Raw genomic sequence first — 7,597 nt, 5'->3', positions numbered from 1 at the left:
TTTATAAAAAAAATTGTGTTTTTTATTTAAAAAAGTAGAAAAATAAAAAAAAATAGAAAAAATGAGAAAATAAATAATTATATTTTAAATAATTAGAAAAAAAATTTAAAAAATAAATAAATAGATTTTAAATAATTAGAAAAAAATGAGAAAATAGATAAACATGTTTTAAGCCATTTTAGAGCTCCACCGTCATATACCTCTCATTTATATATATATATATATAGATTTTTTAATTACAAAAAAAAAGTAAAATTTTTGTTTTTAAAAAATAAAAATGTGTTCTATAACCACTTTTATTTTTCAATTTTAAAAACAAAAAATAAAAATGTGTTCTGTAAATTTTATTTTTTATTTTAATTTGTTGATTTTATTTAATTCGAGTCTGAGGCCGGGTCGGAGATCGGGACCTGGGGCGGGTCCAAGTCTGGGCCGGGTCTGGGTTCGGTTTTTAAGGTCTAAGTTGGGGTTACCAAAATATTGATTAAAAAAAATATTTAAAAAAATTTTAAAAGTAATTTTTTTGTTTTTAAAATTTAGATTCTTAATTAAAAAATTAAAAAGTAAAAACAATTCTATAGAACATGTTTTTGGAAAATATTTTTACTTTTTTAATTTTAAAAATAAAAAAACGGTATAAAAAAGTGTTACCAAACGTACCTTATATTTTTAACAATAATTATTATTTATTTACATTTAAATACAATTAGTAATTAAAACTGGTAATGGAAATGAGAGTTACAATATTAATTTAAAAGATACATTTGCAACTTTATACTATATGTATGTAGTTACCATTTAATAATTATTTATCACATAATTGTTTAATTTAGCATTATAATATAACACCATTAAACTTCTACTATTATTTCATATAGTTTTCTACTATTATTCCATATAGTTTTAGGATTAATTTATTGATAATTATCAGAATTTGGTTAATTATTTTATATGGTAGTTAGTATACAAATATTATATAGGTAATCGATATGGGAGTTGGAGAATTAATATATGGGATTGTGTTGAATTTTTTTTTTTTTTTTTTTTTTTGGAAGAAGGGATTGTGTTGATTACATGAAGAATCTTAGTATTAATTGTTAGTAATATTAATCTCAAACTTAATCATATAATATTCCACTAACAGTAGTGTGTGGATTCAAACTAAAATCATACATGTTTACTATTAATTTATGGTATGTATGTTCATCATCTTTTACTTGAACATTATTAGCCTATTTTTCATTATGATGGAGAGCACTATAGGTTTGAAATAATGCATTCATTATTGAGGATGAATAAATGTTATCTATTTACACATGGATTATAGAGTTGAATATATATCATCAAGATAATTATAACATTTATTTATCAAAAAAGATAATTATGACATTTGATAAAATTAGGGATTCATTTATTAAGAGAGATATGTCTAAAGAAACGTTATTATTTTCATTCTGATCATACAGTGATACTTTTTCTTTTAGTACGTAACATTAGACATAGTGTTACATATATTAATGGTAAGGACCCAAGACTAAATTGTACTGATAAAATAAGGAAAATTTACATAATATATTAACTTTTGTTATTTTTTTATAAAAATATTGTCAGACGGTATTTTTTACTTTTAGACTATGTTTTTTTATAAGTTTCATATAGATTTATTACTATACTTAATAAATAGAGATGTGCTTTGGGCGGAGAATTCTATCCTGTTCATATTCATGTTAACCATTTTGATTCGTATAGATACATGCATATTTCCTATTAGGGATAGGGAATCCGAGAATCTTTGATGTTTTAAAAAAAATTATTTTAAAATTTTAAATATAAAATACATAATTCATATAATAAATTTTCGAGATTTTTTCTATAATAAACAAATATGGACAGTATTTTACATTTATGCCCTAGAAAGTAAAAATAAACATAAATAAAAAACTAAAGTTTCAATTTACAAAATTACTGGCCTAACCACAAAAAATAGAGAAAACTCCTCCTTCTTCGTGACCTAGCCGAAACACCCTAGTCCTCCAAATCTCCAACATCTTCTTTTAAAATCTAGGGAAATCAGCTCAAATCAAGATGTAAATCTTAAAGAAAAAGCAATTAATTAAATTCCAAAAAATCCAAAATACAGAAAGCAAATACAAAAAAAAAAAAGGAGAGATTCCAACCTCCATTGTTATAAAAAATCCAAAAACAACCTACAAACAAAAACTGAAATCGTACAGGGCAGAGAATTTGAAGAGAAGGAGATTAGATAAACTTCGAATCTTACCCATAAACAAAACAGAGAAGAAATCGAAAGTACAAAAATTTCTAATTATCCTCTTAGTAATTATTTTTTCTTCATAGTTAAAATAATTTTTTAGATTGAGGAAATCAACTAAATAATTAATGATATAGAAATTTAGTTGATCTAGAAAAATAATTAAGAATGGATCAAATCTCAAAAAATACTAATGCATAAAATTAGAATCTACAGATTTTTATCTAGAAACAGTTGTATATATATATTGTTTTCCAGTATTATAATTGTTGTTTGGGTATAAATGAACAAGAACCGTTGAATTAAATCTTATTCAAGATTGTATGCCAGAAAATAGTTGTTTTGACAGATAAAAATAGTCGTTTAGATTAAAATGTTATTTACAACTATTGATACTAAAAACAGTTGTTTATAAGTTTTTTTTAGATTGAAATAGTTATTTGCAACTATTGATACTAAAAAAATCATAATAAATAAACAAATTTCAGGATATGGAACTTTTACAAATTTTGATACAGAGCAATGGCCATTGGGATGACAACAAAACTATATTGATTACGAATCAAGTGGAGAATTACTATCAACAGATTGCACTTTTGATGAACTAGTGAAAATAATAATGGAAGAACTACAATGCAATCCTGATACAACACAAATACAACTGAAATACTAACTAAAAGAAGGATGCCGACCACTACAAATAAAAGATGACAAAAGTCAGTTGTTCTACATAAAGCTATTAAGCAAAGAGATTGATTTCACATGGTACCCATTGTGTGTGAACAAAATCAGCAACACAGAGAGACATACCTTTTTGGTACCTGACCTAACAATGATGTGCAACAACATGATGATGACAGCATATGGCAACACCTCAACACAGGCAGGTGTGCAAAAACCTGGAAACAATCCAACAACAACAAACAAGCAACAACTATCTGCAGCAACAATTGGATCAGTTCAGGATGATGCTTTTTTGCTCAATACTGTGACTGTAACATCAGAGTCAACTATACAACAACCAGAAAATAACAACAAAAAAACTCCTGCAGTAGATGAATATTTTGACTTCACCGACTACACAAAGCTCGTGGCTGCAAAAATGGTACAACAACTTGAAAACAACCAGAAAGAAGAAGAAGAAGAAGTCGACAATATAGAAATAATTATCATCACTGATAGACGACATAAAACAATAGAAAAGGGACAAATTTACAAGGACAAAGATACATTGATAAGTGCCCTATGCTACTTTGTAATCAAGAAAATATTTTAATACAAAGTAGTAAAATCTTGCACTAAAGAATACAATATTGTTTGTTTAGACTCAACCTGCAAATGGAGTTTAAAGGCTTCAAAAAATAGAAATACAGAAACATTCATAATAAGGAGTTATCAAGAACAACACACATGTGTGGTTTCAATAAGATTTGGAGATCAACAACAAGCAACTGCAAAGTTGATAGCAAATTTCGTAAAACCAAAGTTCTTGAACCTGAAAACAAAGTGCAGTCATGCAGATATAAAGGCAGAAATGAAAGACAAATACGGAATAAAGATGAATTACATGAAAGCATGGCGTAGTAAAGAGCGAGCACGAAGCCAGCTACATGTAAATGCTAAAGAATCATACAATCTCTTGCCAAAATACCTGTACATGCTACAAAAAAAAATAAATCCAGGTACCAAAAAATAAATTTTTTGGAATATGTTTATTAAACTGGAAATATTGTTTTTGCGTTGCTAAATGGTTAAATAACAGTTGCTAAATATTACTGATACCAATAAATGATGCTTAAATTACGAGAACAAAAATTGACATAGAGAAACAAGAAGATGATAGTTTCCAATATGCATTTGTTGCATTAAATGCTACTATTAAAGGTTGGCCAAACTGCAAGCCAATCATAGTTGTTGACGACACATTTCTAAAGGTTGTGTATGGAGGCACGCTGCTCACTGCCAACACACAAGATGCAGAATAAAAAATATTTCCACTTGCATACTGTATTGTTGATTCTGAGAATAATTAAGCCTATGAGTGGTTCTTCAAAAAAATAAAGGAAACATTCGGGATTCAAGAAGAACAATGCCTAATCTTTAACAGACATGAAAGCATCATCAAAGCAACAAGAAAAGTGTTCCTAGAAATAACACATGGCTATTGCATCTTCCACCTCTTGTCAAACCTAAAAGCAAAATTCAAAAAAAAAAAATGCAAAACATTTCAGAGGTCCATTCTTTGCAGCAGCAAAAGCTTATACAGAAATAGAGTTAAAATTTCATATGAGGGAGCTAGACAACTTGGATAAGCGCATAAGACTGTATCTAGAAAAATTGGCCATGAGAAATGGTCAAGATATCATTCAAAAAATAACAGGTAAAATAATAACAATTAATTATAAAAAAAGAAAAATATATGATAGAGTATCTGTTATTGAAAACGTTGTTTTTGGGGTTTTTTTAGAGTTGCATATTAGTTGTATAAAACTTTTATTGAGGATAAAAAACTGTTTAAAATACAGGTACTCAACTATGACATCTAACATAGTTGAAGCACTTAACTCAACAAATTTAGCAGACAAGGAAACACCAGTCACAACATTAATGGAGTGCTTGAGGGCACAAATGCAAGAGTGGACATACAATAATAGAAAAGATGCATAAAAGTGCACAACAAGGCTAACACCATCATAAGAAAAAAAACTTATAAGGAACTACGTACACTCATTGTGATTAACTGTAAGTTGATATTATACGTTGCATACTCTAAACTGGAAAAGTTGTTTTTATATAGTTTTTTGATTGTATTAAAGTTGCTTTGAAAAACATGCAGGTCAAGCCAGCAAATGAAAACCTATTTGAGGTGATAGATGAACACAGAACAAGAATAGTAAACTTGAAAGACAAAACATGCACATGCCATAGATTTCAAAAAGATGAAATGTCATGTAACCATGCAGTTGCCGTCATGAAGGACTTGAACATAGACACATACAACTATTGTGCACACTACTACACATCAAAAGCATTAATGTAAACATATGAAGAAACAGTATACCCAGTTGAAAACCTTAAAGAATGGGATCTGCCAAAATTTTTCGAACACATCATAGTGTTGCCTCCCAAAGAAATAATCAAATTTGGAAGGCCAAGGAAAAGAAGAATGACGATATCTTGGGAAACAAAAAAATAGAACAAGTGTGGCAAGTGTGGACAAAAGGGACACAACAAAAAAACGTGTTGAAAAATTACAATAGAGAGCTAAAAAAACAACTATTCAGCAACTAGAAAACTACTATAGTGAAACATTTAGATAAGCATACATTTTTTTTCATTGGTTGTTTCATTATTTTTAGATGGAACTTTTTATTTGCTAAAACTTTTTCAAACATATTGTTGAGAGAAAATAGATATTATGATCATTAATATAGAAATGACATAAATATTATAGTTAAGAGATAAACAATTGCTTGATTCATCAAAAGCAGGTTGTAAATAGGTTGTTATTAAGATGTTTTTCTGGGTAAAAAAGAATATATCGAGTAAAAAATAAAATGTAATTATAAAATAAATACAATAACCATATAAAATTACTTACAGAAATAAAAAAATTTCTATGACTATCAACATAATTTAATTATAAAAATAACACCAACTGGGAGTTAAGTCTCCATTATATACAAAAGGGTTGGGCAAAACTGCTTAACTAAAAGGGAGAGAGAACAAAATGCTCGTTTACTCCCTAATCCACGAGCATTCCAACTAATAATGCTCATGACTCCAGGCGAGTACGTTGAGCGTCACCTGCCTCTTCAACTTGCCCTTCGTTAAGAGCTTTTGCTAAATTCTGCGTGCGTTTGAGCATTTTCCGAAATTCCTTTGCATTAAGACAGTTTGGCCGCTTCAGTTTCACCTTACGTGTGGTAGTGGAAGTGGGAGCTGGAGTCGTGGTAGACCCAATAGCGAAATAGAGGGGCTGAGTGGAGGTGAGATCTGTCAAAATGGTGGAAAAAGCTTGAGAGACAGGAACAATATGGTGATTCACACCTGTTGTGGCCATAACAGTAGCAGCCGTACGTAGTGGATGTAGGCTTAGGGAGTGGTTGCTCGGCAGTGGTGACGGGCGAAGAAGGGACAGTGTTATTCTTTGTAGTTTGGGGATGATGAAGGGATGTGGGAATGTCAAGGGATGGAGCTACCACTGTAGGAGGGGCTGAAGTGAAATGATGAGCCCAGAGAGAGGTTGGTATGGCAGGGTGATTCAGGTCTTGGGAGTGAGGAGGCAAAGCATTATGAGAAGAGCTAGCCATGTAGAAACCAATAGATGTGGTTTGTGGGTGGCCCAAGTGTTGCACACCATAATCAGAGGTAGGTTCATTGAAGGGGCCTTCTGAGATGATAAAGGGTTGGTGCAAACGATATTGATGTGTGGAACCCAAAGAAGTTGGGCTAGCAATGTGTGGCCTAAGCCAAGTACGTGTACTAGCAATATAAAAGGGATTGGAGGTGATGCGGATCTTGGCTTTTAAAGAATGATATACCGAAACATTGGTGGAGCCGAAGAGGAGTCGCATGTAGCAAGGAAGTCATGGCAGTGATTCACAATGTTGCTCAGGCAGCCGCAATAGTGACAAAAATTGGAAAGATTTTCGAAACGAAATTTGAGCCAAACCGGGACTGCCATTCCATGGAAATGAAAGCGAGTGCCACGGGGTAGGGGTTAGGTTATATCGAGCTCAATGCGGACACGGAGGTAAGGGCCCCAAGTCTCCTTAAGAGAAGCTGTATCCACTTCAATGTATCGCCCAAAGACTTCACTAAGTCGTTGTGCAAGTGCACAAGATCGTTTAAGAAACAGTATACCAAAAACGGTATACGCCTCTCAACTTACATGTATCTATAAAAAATTCTGATATAGGCTCATCTATCACTAAATCTATCTATTATATAAATATATATATATATATACAATATATATAGGCTTAATTGTTTGTAGATTTATCTATGTTTCGTTTTTTTTTAATCTTTTAATTGTACTTTAAATTACTAACATTATTAATCTTTTATTTTCTATCATGTTTGAAGATATCTCTTCATCTTCATTTTCCACATCTAGTATTGTATATTGAATTTGCTATTGATTTATTTTTTTTCTTTCTTTTGGCTAGCTATTCTTTATATAACTTTCTCACTTTCTTTTTTTGTGCCTGGCTTGCTGGCTGTTGTTGTTTCTGTGTTTGTTTGGTTATGGATTTAATCTTGTGTTGATTCTGTTAATTTGTTTCAATGAAGTAGGTGCTTAGACACCTTCCTTTTCATAAA

Source organism: Cannabis sativa, chromosome X (genome assembly GCF_029168945.1).
Source record: "Cannabis sativa cultivar Pink pepper isolate KNU-18-1 chromosome X, ASM2916894v1, whole genome shotgun sequence".
Lineage (NCBI taxonomy): Eukaryota > Viridiplantae > Streptophyta > Magnoliopsida > Rosales > Cannabaceae > Cannabis > Cannabis sativa.
The sequence above is the reverse complement of the archived record's forward strand: the minus strand, read 5'-3'. Positions refer to the sequence as shown.